The sequence below is a fragment of the Durio zibethinus genome, chromosome 11, assembly GCF_047325235.1.
Source record: "Durio zibethinus cultivar Kanyao isolate XHJ-2024 chromosome 11, ASM4732523v1, whole genome shotgun sequence".
Taxonomy (NCBI): domain Eukaryota; kingdom Viridiplantae; phylum Streptophyta; class Magnoliopsida; order Malvales; family Malvaceae; genus Durio; species Durio zibethinus.
The window spans coordinates 19,474,332-19,488,299 of record NC_143172.1 but is presented as its reverse complement, the minus strand read 5'-3'; positions in this window follow the sequence as shown (position 1 = coordinate 19,488,299).

Genomic DNA, 13,968 nt, shown 5'->3' with positions numbered 1-13,968 from the left:
CTTTGAAGTATTTTGTTACCTTTTTTTTCATGCTCTGCAGATATAGATGATCTAGAGTCAAATCTATAACATGTCGGTATTGTGTAAAGAATGCCCTTGTGAACTTTTTCCAAAAATAGATACAAGTTGTGTCCAATTAAATGTACCATCTAGTTGCAAAACCCATAAGGTTATTTTGAAATATATGCATTAGCAGCTTTTCATCATGAGCATGTGTCTCCATCTTACGATAATGCATGGTAACATGAGTTTTTAGATTTTTTGTGCCATCATATTTTTCAAACACAGAAACATTAAATTTAGGTGGAATGACTACGTTTGAGGCCAAACAAAGCTCAACTACATCTATAGAAACATAAAAATCTATTCTTTCTACAGTCCTAAGTCTTTCTTCTAATAATTTTATCTTTTGTTGGGCACTAGTATCTTCCACTTTCTCATATATTTTTATCCTTATCTTTTCTCTTTTCTTAGGACCATCCAAGTTAGGAATCAAGATTGGCTTGGATGGTTTTTTTACCATAATGGGATTAGCAAAATTTTGAAATTGTCCTAAAGCAGATGTGAATGTCATTCTTAGATAAAGATAGAAATATCCTCCGAGAGTAAAAATTTACACTCTAGCTTCTTGAGAAGGTTGGGTCAGCTGTGGCTCAAACCTTAGAGGGTATATAGGATCCACTATCTCTGACGATTACTCTTACGAGCTATGATTTCCTTCCATCACTTTTCTTTTGTCAAGATTTTTTAGCATGTCATTATCTTACTAAAAATCTCTTTAGTTCTTGTTGAGCTTTCTCAATCCTTTCAAGTCGATTGACCTGTTCTTGTTTCATAATTCTTGTTTGAACCTAAATGTTGTATGAATGACAAAAAGGTTGAGTTAAATTTTTTTTATGGGTAAGCTATTCTTGAACCTTTATTACCATAAATTTTCTAAAATCAGAATGCCATATGTTGAAAATTTTATTTTTCATTTCTTTTTGTGATTTTTTAAAAAATATATAATTATTAAAATTGGTGTACATGATGCATGAATGCAAGTGAGAGATATTTGCTATTAGATGAATTTCAACATTAAAAATTTTCATTGATTCCATACAACTTTTGTTACACAAGATTTATCATTATAGAATTATATCCACATAAGCATTTGACTTGCTCATAATTATCATTGGCTTTATCTAGAAAGTCCACTAGGCATTGTCCATATTCTCCTATTAGATTGACTTCTCTTATTAACGTCTCTACATTTTTAACCATCTCTTATGCCTTCTTCACTGCCTTACAAACTTGACTGGTTAAGTGTTCTATGTACTATTGCTTTTCTAAGCTTTTCGCTTTTTATCTCATGTGGGCATTTCTTTTTGAATCACATGTGAAGATCCAATCTTTTTTCCTTTTCTGCCACTCATCTATTATTACTAAAATATAGTTCTTATGGTCTTACAGTTGCAGCTCCAACGCTTAGATAATTTGATGAAACATTTCTTTTTCATTTAGTACTTCAAGGTGCTTTCTTCTCTATTTTGTGAACATAGCCTTCAACCTTTCCTTTTCTTTTTGGCATCTAACTAATCATGTTGAAGCTGTAGAGTATAATCTTTTCCAATTATAATATTTTTGAAAAATTCAGGTGACCTCTTCTTGCTTTTCTTAAGCTTTGGTTTTCCATTGGCTCATTTTCTCTCGGAGTTCATCCATTTCACATTGCCAATTAAGGTAAAACTTAATGATTTTTTTAGTCTTGAATTGGACTCATAATCTCTTGTTTTCTTGGTGTAGATTTTTCAAATCATTTTTTACCACATCTTATTTTTTTATGACTTTTTCCAATCTACTCTTTTGTACTTTTACTTCGTATTTCAATTGTCTCATCTTCTTACGAAGTCTTAAATTTTCTTTTTTTATTTTTTTTTAGCTTTTAATTCTTTTCTGACAAGCTTAACTTCTGATAATTGCACTTTTATTGAAAGATTAGCTGACTGATGTAAGCCGTTATCAGGAAAGAGCACTATATCTCTAAGTCACTTCACTTTTTAAATCTAGCAAATCAGAGTGACTTTGTTGATAAAAGGTTTAATCTCATTTTTTGTGCTTTCTTTCATGTTTGGATCAACTACTTCAATGTTCTTGGTAGATTAGACTCTCTATAGGTGAATATATTTGAACCAAGTCCTGAGTGGTAGGAACGAACTGCTTTGTAATGAATTACCTCAATACCATCAATGGAGCGTAACGTACCACACCGCATAGTCCTAAAAATGGTATCCATAGTTCATTTCCTCTTCGATACAACATGGGCACATAGGGTATCCATAGCACCATCCATTTTATTTTATCCCCAGTAATCATTGGCAAGAATAGAACCCATTATTCCTTAGTCTTCAATGTCAGCCATTGGTTTTTGCAGAATTCTTCAATTGGTGCCTTGTTTCAAATATACAACTTTGAAAATACGCTCTTTCCACACTTAAAATATCTTTTAACCCACACATATAATAGTGGTGCACACTTTATAAATCATTTTTTTTCATTCCATTGACAGAAATTCAATGACTTGATGGTTTTGACTAGGACTGTTGGTGTAAGATTAATTGTTTGGGTTTTAATTTGCTCAAAAAAGTCCACCACCGTTATCTAGATGTAGCCTAAGGTCTTCAAAAAGATCTCAATGCCATACAATGCTATTGTAAATACAGCCATACTTTGATCATCATTTAGATGCCTTTGAATAAACTTACGAAAGAAGTCTCAACAGATACTGAGATGTTCACCTTTAAGCTTTGTGAAGGAATCTATGATTTCTACTTTAACTCCCGTACGCTTGGCCAACTTTTTGCAATAACCTAATTTTGACTTTCGGTTAAACACTTTATCCGAACATTGTAGTTCTATTCTGAGTAAAACTAAGTACTCCTCAATGGTTGGCACCAATCTTCTTGATTAAAAGTAAAGCATCTATAAGAGAGGTCCAAAAACTGTATGTTACCCTAACCAATTATTCTTCAATCACTATTTGAATGAAAGATGTAATTTGTCCATATTTCTTGCAAAAGCTTTTTTTTTTTTCACTTAATTGACCCCAGATAATGGCTAAGTATTTTAGATTATTTTGTGTAAGATCCAAATGCACCTTTTTGAATAACTCAGACACATAACCAATGGGCAAACAATCTCTATTTTGTTGTTGGGCTTCCTTTGACCAGACATGTACTTCATTATATGACTTGTATGGGACATTGAGAGAAGATGAGTAAATCTGTAGTTCTAAGAGATCCATGAAGAACTTTCTGGGAAAAAGATAACATAAAGCAAATACCTCGATGAAAAACTATATGATATGATTTATGTAAAAGGAAAAAGAAAGGAAAACAAAATTGAGTTAGTGTGAGATTAAAAAATATTTTTTGTGAGTTTTTTTTTTTTGTTTCTTGTTTTGTTTTCAACTTTTATTCTTACAAGTTTTGGATTTAGGTATTTTTTTTAAAAATGTGGGTGAATCTCTACCTAAATTTGGCTTTCAATAGCTTATTACATGCTTGATTTGAATCGACACACGTTTATAGGTTTTCAAATTATTTCTCATTGTCATCCACATTGGACTAGTAAGGCACCTCAATCCTTACCCATTACAAGCTACGAACGAAAAAAGTTTAATTTGAGTGGAAGTATTTCACTTACCATTATGAAGGTTATCACCTTACTATGGCATAGGTACTTTACTTCCTCCCATAAGGGACAAAGCTAGATATAGAGTTCATGCATGAAATGTAAAATATCATCATGTGTGCAAATATTTTCTAATTTATTGAGAATAATATATACAAATAAATAAATGAATAAAAGGCATAGTAAAAAAATGCATGTGAAATTTTCTTTTCAATTTGCTTTTTGATTTTTGATTTTTTTGTTTTTTTTTGGAAAAGGAATCAAAATCTAAGAACTTAAAATTAAAAACTAATTAAAACTATTTAAAGCAAACTTGAAGATAACACATAGTTAATTTTGGCTTGACTCTCGAAAATGATGTCCTCGGTGGAGTCACTAAATTGTCATAACAATTTTTGAGCCACTTGATAAGTTTGGAAACAAAAAAAAAATAAAAAAAATGGAGTCGCCACCAATCTTTTTTGGTTATGTGTGATTGGTCACCTATTAAAATATATAATTTTAATGAAATTTTAAAATTAATTAAAATTTATTAAAAATATAATTTTAGGATCTGTGAAATAATTTAGGTCCGTAAGTTAGTCACGCATGATGAATGATTAGCACTCCACAGTACCTGTTTAAAACGATACCAATTAAATACATGTTATCCTTCAATTTTGACAAAAACATTCTTAGTTTTAGCGTTTGAAAATAATTTTCTTGATTTTCCTTATTTACTAAAATTTTGGTTTCCTATTATTACTATTCATTATTTTTTGTTATTCTGTTTTATTAAAAAAATAAATTAGAACCTTTTATTGAAATAATTCTTAAAATGTTCCAATCATTGGTAACATTAGAAGAACTCTTTTCACCTAGAGATTTCTTAGACATCACTTTTCGGAATACCTTAGAATCCCATTATCGAAGATTCAGATTTACTTTTTGTAAAAAATTATATCGTGCATGCAATACAAATGATAATATGTTGATGCATACATTTTATATTCTTCTTTCGAAATTTTATTACTTTATTATATTTTTATTTAAATTTAAAAAAAAAAAGAGAATTTTTTATCATATTGAATTTTTTATAAATACTCCAATGCAAAGATAATATTTTTTAAAAAATCTTCTCATTTAGAGATTTCATAAAGCATCATTACTTAGAATACTTTTAGAATCCCGTCATCGAAAAAAATTTCTTTTTTTTCCTTTTTTTATCATTTTATTTTAACAAATTAGTTAATTTTTTATTTTATTTAATAACAAAAAAGGAAAATTTTTATTGTATTGAAAATTTTTTATAAATACTTCAATACGTTGGTAGTATTTTAAAAAAATATATTCTCACCTAGAGATTTCGTAAGTATCACTATTCGGAATACATTTTAATCTCATTGTCGGATAAAATTTTTTTTCTTAATTTTTTATTATTTTTATTAATAGTTTTTACGTTTTTTAATTTTAAAAATTTATCAAAGGTTAGAAACCATTTTTGTTATTGGTATCAAAGTCATTAATTATTATTCTTTTTATCATTATTTTGTAAAGTTTATTTCAAATTTTAACAAAATTATCAAAAATTTTAACTACATATTTCATTATTTATTTTTATTGTTTTCATTTTTGCTAATTATTATCATAAAAACAACAAAAATTTATTCTAGCAAACTTAAAAATTTTAACATGCATAAATATTAATGATAAAATTTTAAAATAACAAAAATAATATTAAAAAAATAAACCAAAATATTCAAAAAAATTTTGTTTACCTGAACAAGATCAGTCAATGTCAGTCTAGGTGGGCCGACCAACAACAGTTCAACCAAACTGATTAAGGATTAATGATAAAATTTTAAAATTACAAAAATAATATTAAAAAAATTAATCAAAATATTCAAAAAAACTTTGTTTACCTGAACAAGATCAGTCAACGTCGGTTTATATGGGCCGACCAACAACAATTCAACCAAATCGATTAAGGGTTGATTAAGCAGACAAGTCAGGTGCGGGTTATTACACGGACACCAAGTTGGGTCACAGAAAGGCATACAGATCTTGTAGGGTCAAAATGGCGTTGTTTTGGTCTTTCTCCAAATGGCATCGTTTTGGCTTTAGGTAGTTTATATATAAACCCAAATTGTTTTTTTTCAATTCATTTCAACCATTTTTTTTAAAAAAAATTTCTTTTTTTTTTTGTGAACTAGAATCCTAGGGAGAGGCTGACCGATCACCGTTATTGCTGCATCATCGCTGCAATCAGTCACTAATTGCTATCACCGATGACCGTGAAACTTCAAATTTTCACCTAAAAAAATCCTCTCGACCTTCTAAGTCCCCATCTAACTTTTTTTGTGCAAGAAAATGCTGTGAATGATCCAAACCGAAGCTCAAAGTTTTGGCCAAAACTTTTTTTTTTTTTGTTTTGGTTTTTGACGCTATTGGTTTTCGTTTCCAATGGTTGTTTGTGTATGTGATTGTGGCATTATAGTATTCTTGGCCTTTTTTACAAAAAAGACTTTTTTAAAATCTAGTAGAATTTTTTTGGTCTAGGTTTTTCATCTTTTTGCAAGGTTTTTTTTGGATGGTTTTTTTTTGTGGGATCTCTCTTTTTTATGGGTTTTTTTTCATTTTTGTGTGTGGGTTCATTTTTTTTTTCTTACAAGAAGGTAACTCTATTTATAAGGCTTTTCTAGGATTCAAATCCCAGACTTTTTGAGATTGAAATCCTATATTTTCAAAAGTTTTATTCTTTTTTCAACACCATCAATTTTTTTATGATTGGATTCCTCACTGCCAAGTTAGGCAGGAGTGTCAAGCAGTTGCTGGTGGTTGGGATTTTAGACTTTGGGGAGGGTGCATTTAATGCACCAAGATTTTTGTCAAACAAACTAGAAAAGATAAAAAAGAAAATAATAATAATTAAAAAAAATGGGTGTTTACATATTATTTTTAGTCTTTGAAAGAAATTGTTAACCTGAAAAAGATTAATTTGGTTTAATGTTATAGTTTGTGAAGAACGAGAGGAACAAATGTATTGAGGTATGAACTATTTGTTCAGCTTGCTACTAAAAATTGCTTGGCACTATTCTAAAAGCATGTGACAAATGTTTGTCCATTAGAGCTTGTTCTTGATCAATCAAGTTAGCAATTCATTTTATAGTAGTCTTTTTGTCAATGTGCATGCTTAAAAAATTATTAAAATAGAAGTATAAAACCATAAGAGCATTGTTACTTGAATTGAAAGTCACTATTACTTGTTAGTTAGTGTTAATTTTAATTAGGAAGAGCAAAAATACATTATATATATGTAAGAATCGCACATTACTAGTAGATGATTTTTGAATTTTATTATTTGCAGTTTTTATTTCTTTTTCTTTTGCTTTCCAACATTGTTTAAGCTAGATAAGGATAGTATTTTGATGCCATTATGTTGAGACTATCAGAATGCCATTTCAAAATCTACATTATTTAATATTTTATCAGTACCAAAATTACATTTTTGCAAATATGTTAATTATAAACAACTAATCTGTTTTTTTATTAAGTAGCTAGATTATATATGTTTCTTTGTTTCAATTTGGAAGAAATCTAAGTTGTAGTAATTTTATGACAAAAACTTTACAGAGAAGTTAAGGAATATTGCAGCAACTCAGAGATCAAATATCTAAAAGACTGCCTATAGTCGGAGTTGGTGTAGGGACTCAAATATTTGTAAAATTTGAAGAGGCTGAAGGAGTTGATCTAATAGTTTTATACAACTTAGGATGCTTTTCATATGGCAAGAAGGGGTTCTTTGGCTGGCCTATTATCCTTTGCTGATACAAATACAAGTCCTTAGGATAGCAAATGAAGTATAGCCAATAAGTTTTAAAATGCTTGCTTTTGTTGTCAATTGCCATCTACACTAGTTTTAAAAATGGGTTAAGATAAGAAAAATCAAAACCTAAGTAGCTAATTTTTTGTTCAATAACAGTTGCTAATAATCAAAACCCAAAATTCATACTTTCTTTTATATATGTATATAAATATATATATATTAATTTTATGGTAAGCTTTTTTATTCTACTCTACATTTCCTATTTGCTGAATTATAACACTCCATATAAACTTTTTTAGTCTTTTTTCATGTTAATTTTGTAAGCCTTTTCAAGTAATCTAGTCATTGAATTATGTTTAAGTTCATAAAATTTGACTAATTTTATACTGATCAGATGGTTGTTGATGATTTCTATGCTATGTTGTTGACTGCGAATCAGCAATTTCTTTTAGCATCTTTTTGTTTTGATTGAACAGATTCTACTTTACTTTTTCTACCACCTATTTTGATTATGTGTCTTTTATTAGGTAACTTGTGGTAGTTTTGAAGACAACAATTACCGATTACTATTTACTTTTTTACATAAAGATTTAGACTGTAGGATTATATTGATCAAGTTATTTTTGTGTCATTCTGCTTGATCTGCTCATGTTCCTGATGATGTGATAAAGTTGTTTTTTTTTTCATATATGTTATAACGTATAGATCCGTAGACCTATTGCTAAACACAACTTAAGGAGTCACGATCAATCTTTTTTATTTAGGTGTGATAGGTCACTTAATAAATCTATCATTTTGAGAAAATCTTAAGCTTAACTAAGGATCCCTAAAAAAATAGGTTATGGTCTACTAATCAAAATAAGGTTTAGGAGTTCAGTTACGTGTGGAAAAAGGTAATAGCAACCCCATAATGCCCCTCCTAAGGTGGTACCATGTAATTTTAAATTATCCTAAAAATCTTTGGTTTTAATGGTCTTTTATTAAATTTAATGTTTAAATATTGAAAATAATTTCTAAGATTTTTCCATCAATCTAGTAGCATTATTAAAAATATTTTCTCACCTCAAGAGTATTAAAAATCTCATTTGTCTTCTTAAAAAGGGTCAATCATCAGAAAAAGGCTTAATCATTTATTTTTATTAAATTTTCTTTTACTGAAAACATATCTAATTTTTCTACCATTTGGGACTAAATTAGAAATATTTTCTTACCTAAAAATTTCTTAGATAATCATCTATTTGTGATTACTAAGAATTTCATCTTCAGAATTTATGCTTTATTTTACAACTTTCATTTCTAAACTTTTCACCATTTTGGATCTATTTAGAAATACCTTACAAGTTTTATTTCTAAATTCTTCATCATTTGGATTAAATTTAAAATTTAAACCCTTATTATTCGTCATTTGTTTTTTAATCCTTAAAAAGAAAATAATATGACAATTATTTTTTAAATCTCCACTAAATTCTTCCACCGTTTAGGTTAAATTAAAAAAAAAAAAACCTTTCACCTAGAAATCTCATAGAAGTTCAGCCATTTGTGATTTCCTTAAGATTTCATCATTGGGTAATTGTCAAATATTTTCACACAAATTTTAAATTTTTATTTGGAAAAGAATACGATTACTTTTACTCAAAATTTCATCTAAATCATTCCATCATTTGGGTTAAATTTAGAGAAATTCTTCACCTAGAGATTTATTAGAAAATTTACCATTTGAAATTTTTAAGAATTTCATCATCAGATTTTATTCAATTTATTTTGTAAAGTTGGATTACTTAAACTTTGGCACAATTACTAATACTGAAAATTTTATATAATATTTTTTTACTTTATTATAACTTATTTCGAATTTTATTATATTTTCTATATACATATATATTTTATGTTCAAACAGTTAAAACATTGTCTAAGACTATGCATAATAAAATAGATAAATTAGTACTTAAAATAAATAAGAGAAAAAAATAGTAAAATAAATACCAAAGTTTGGACAAGGAAAGGAACCTAAACCATTAGGCTTGTGGAATAAAATTGGTCCAGGTTAATTGGTTGATTGCTAAAATCGGTTTCATCACTTTCCAAGTCAATTAGCCCAAGTCACTTGTCTCTGGTCAACCTCACTTTATTTATCTTCTTTTCTTTCTAACAATACAAATAAGGCTACCAACTCCTTATCCCCAAAACTTGTGACGTTGCAATTTGAATTTGCCAATAGTTGTTTTTCCACCATTCAAATTAGTAAAAAATTTGCCAACAACCACTCTACCAACAACGTCTTCTCTCTTTTTTTGGACAAACAGCGTCGTCGTTCGATTTAGTCTCACTGGTTACACAATGTCATTTCTCTCATTCTCCTACTAGTGGCATATTTTCCTTTTTATACACAATCAAGAAAATGCTCATGACCTTAAGCTACCAATGACCTCGATCCATCGTCAATGGTTTGACACAAAATTTCACTACTACTTCTTATGTTGTTCTATGATGTTTACTGATGTCTACCTCTTTTTTATGTAATTTTTTGTGTTTATTTATAAGACAAAATAAGGGAGTTTTGGATCAGCTCAAACTCAATTTGAAACTAAGAATTATAACTTTAAAGTTTCTTGGTTTATCAACAAGCTTTTCTTTTTTTTGTTTATGTATCTTCTTTTTTTATTAGTCGTTTGACACAAAATTTTGCTATTGCTTCTTGTGTTGTTTTGTGATGTTTATTGATGTCTACCCCCCTTCTGTGTAATTTTTTATGTTTATTTATACGACAAAATAAAAGAGTTTTGGATTAGTTCAAACTCAATTTGAAATTGAGAATTATCATTTAAAAGTTTCTTAGTTTATCAACAAGTTTTTTTTTTGTTTATTTATCTTTTTTTTTTTTTAACTAATCAAAACAAAACATTTAACCTAGATAAACAACTAAACAGATAAATTAATTAAAAAGATAAATTAACATGATAAAGTAGAAAATTTTAAAAATATATTAATATAGATAATAAAAAATAAATTAAAAAAAATAAAATGTCAACAATTATAAATAAAAGATATTAAATATAATTGAAAAATAAGTATTACCGATGAATTTTACCATCAGTAATTACCAACAAATTTTTTGTCAGTAAATTCTGTTGCTAACATTTCTGTTGATAATTATCAACGAATTTTGTTTATTATCAACAAAATAGCTTTACTGACTAACACCGACGAATTTTTTTGTCGAAATACTTTTATTGATAGAAAATTGATTTTTACCAATGAAAAATTCTGTCGGTAAAGAGCATTTTTCTAGTAGTAGTAGTTTAAGATTTGGTCCCGTTAAATTGTTATAAAAATTATTCACCTTGATTGAAATAATAATTGATTTAATTTTCTCTCAATTGTTTATCTTCATATGTATATATATGATTAATTTATATATTATTTAATCTTTTTCAATTGTGATAAATTAACTCATTTTTTTGTCATTTAGGTGGTTGAACAATCTACGTAAAAAATTATCAAAAGAAGTAAAATTAATTATTTTTTATGAATTCTTTTAAGATGTGACAAGATTCATTCGAACTATTTTTTAAATGTGTTTATGCCAAAGTTACATTTATTCATGAAAATTTAAATTGTTAATGCTAAAACTGAAATCATTATAAATTGCATAAGTATTATATAACAAGTTTGTTATTCCTAAAATTGAAATTTTTTTAAAAAAACATCATAAGTACCAAGGTTAGGAATTTATTTTATTTTATTTTATTTTTTAAAATTTATGTATTTTAATATTTTTTATATAATAAAAATTTATGTATAATAAAATTTTTTAAATAAAAAATTAATATTTCAATGGATAAAATATATAATTATATTCAATTGATGGAAGCATCAATGGAAGATTATTCTAAAAAGAAAAATAAAATGAAATATTAATTAGTTATGCATAACTTTATCTTCTACATATGACGAAGAAGATTAATGCTATGTGATGTTTCAATAAAAAATATACAACTGAATTGATTTCAAATTTATTTAGGATTAAAATGAAGCTCTTTTATTTGGAGAAACATTGTATACTCCTTTAGTTTCTCTTTTATATTAGTTGAAGAATGTACACTATTTTATCAAAATTTTTAAAGTTGTCATATTATGTAATATTTGTTCAAAAGAATTGAAATTCATCAAATTAATTATCATTTTACATCTAAAATTATTATAAATTATATTTTAACTAATTTTAAAGGTGGTTTAAAGGTATTCATTAGCCTAATTTATTTGATAAATCTTTATTTTATTGTATAATTAATATTTTAATCATTTTGTATTTTGACTTTTTATAATTTCGAGTTAGATTTTAAATTTAGAATCAATGTCCAATTAGGTTAAGTTAAATTTTATCATCTACTTTTATTCATGGTGTACTCAATTATTCACTTATGTACCTGAGCAAATTTGATTTAATAATTAGTGCATACTTTTCTTTGTTTAAAAAGCTAGATTTAAATTGTCCTAAATTCAAATAAAAAAAAAAGTATACTTAATTGCTTATAATTGCAATTTCACTTAAAAATATTTTTAAAATTAATTAACTAATTTAACCAAAAAGATAATAAAAATAAAACATTAAAGATGAAGGGAAAAAAGTTTAAATAAAGAAATTTAAAATATTTACAAAAGATAAATGACTAATATTGGATTTGATTAGGTTACTATTTTAATTGGAATTTTGATTATATTCAATCATTTCTTATTTTAAATAACTATTAAGTTATTGACTTTTTAAAATCAATTGAAATCAAGTCAAGTTAGTTCATTTTTATAATTATGTGTGTTATATTATTTTTAATTAAATTAAATTTTAAAATGAGTAAAAAATTTATTTATACTTAATTTGGGTCTTGAATTGTTTCAAATTTGAGTTGATTAATCCATGTTATTGTAGCTTTAGTTTTACGACATTGATAACAAATTTCAAAATAGAATGAAAATACAATACAATGAAAATTTAAGTATAAAAGTGATGGAGATAATAATGATAATTTTAGAAGAAAATTCATATGCCCAACTTTTGCACAGATTAAAGGATTTTTTTTTTTTTAGGATTTTGAAATTCGCATTATAAAAATACTAATTTAGATCAATGAGTTTATAATCATTCATTTGTTAATCAAGTTGCTACTAAATGAGTTGAGTAAAACAACTCAAACATTTCATTTGAAATAGATCATATTATAATTCAAACTCCTTCATGAAGACAATATAGGGTTAAACATTAGTTGGATTGTTATGACCCCTTACAATATTTTTTATTCTTTTCAAATAGAGAAGTTGATATGCATCAAATATAAACAAAAAAAAAACCAAATAGGATGATGGTAATAAGAATGAAGTAACAATTAAAAATAACCATTTTTACCTTTACTAGAAATTTTTTATAAAAAATACGAAATATTTTTTACTTCTTTCAATGGAGAAGTTAATTGGCATCAAAATATCAAAAAAGATATTTTGAATGATAGTAATAAGAATGAAGCAACAATTAAAAATACACCATCTTTTCATTTAGTAAAAGAAATATTTTATGGAAAATATAAAGGTAATTATTGTGAATTTAATATTTCTAAAATTGTTGTTTGTTTAATTTTTATAAATTTTATTTAGTAAATTTTTTTTATTACTTTTGTCATATATATAACAAAATTTTTACCCAAAATTATATAATTAAAAATAAAAATATAAGGCAAAATTTATTACTTTCATTTGTGACGTAATACTTTAAAATTTTCAAGCTTTTATATGTAATTGTAATTTACTAACAGGTATGAAAATACATATACTATTAATTCAATCAAATCATTTTAAAATGTACTATTCTACCTTAAACTAAAAAATTTGAAGAATATCTTAGAAATATTGACTTAATATATGTTATATATATTTATTTAATTTTGTTTTAATACTTGCATTAGTATAGAAAGTTATAATATTAACTTATTATTACGTGTTACACTACAAATAGTAAATAAAGAGCATTTACTCATATTTTTCAAGTCATTTAAACTTGAACTTTTTCTTCTTTCTTTCCTTACTTGCAAATTATATCATTTAACATATATCGTGATTAGTTTCTTTTTTGGATATGCACAAATTAATGGTAGCATATTTGTAGATAATTAATAACTTAGTAAGTAATTATTGAAAACTTAAATGCAATCAACAAAATTTAGTAGTAATCATAGATAAATTAGTAGTAAATCAGTAATAACTTAATAGTAAATAATTGATAAATTTTTAGTAAATTACTAATAATATAATAATATATGTATAATACTTTAATGACAAATCAATTATAATATAGCTATAAATGTGTAATAACATAGTATTAGATCAATGATAACAAAAAATAAGTGATAACTTACTTGTTAATTATTGATAATTTAGTAATAAATCAATGATAATTTATTACTAAATTAGTAAAAATTTAATAGTAAATCAATTTTAGTTTA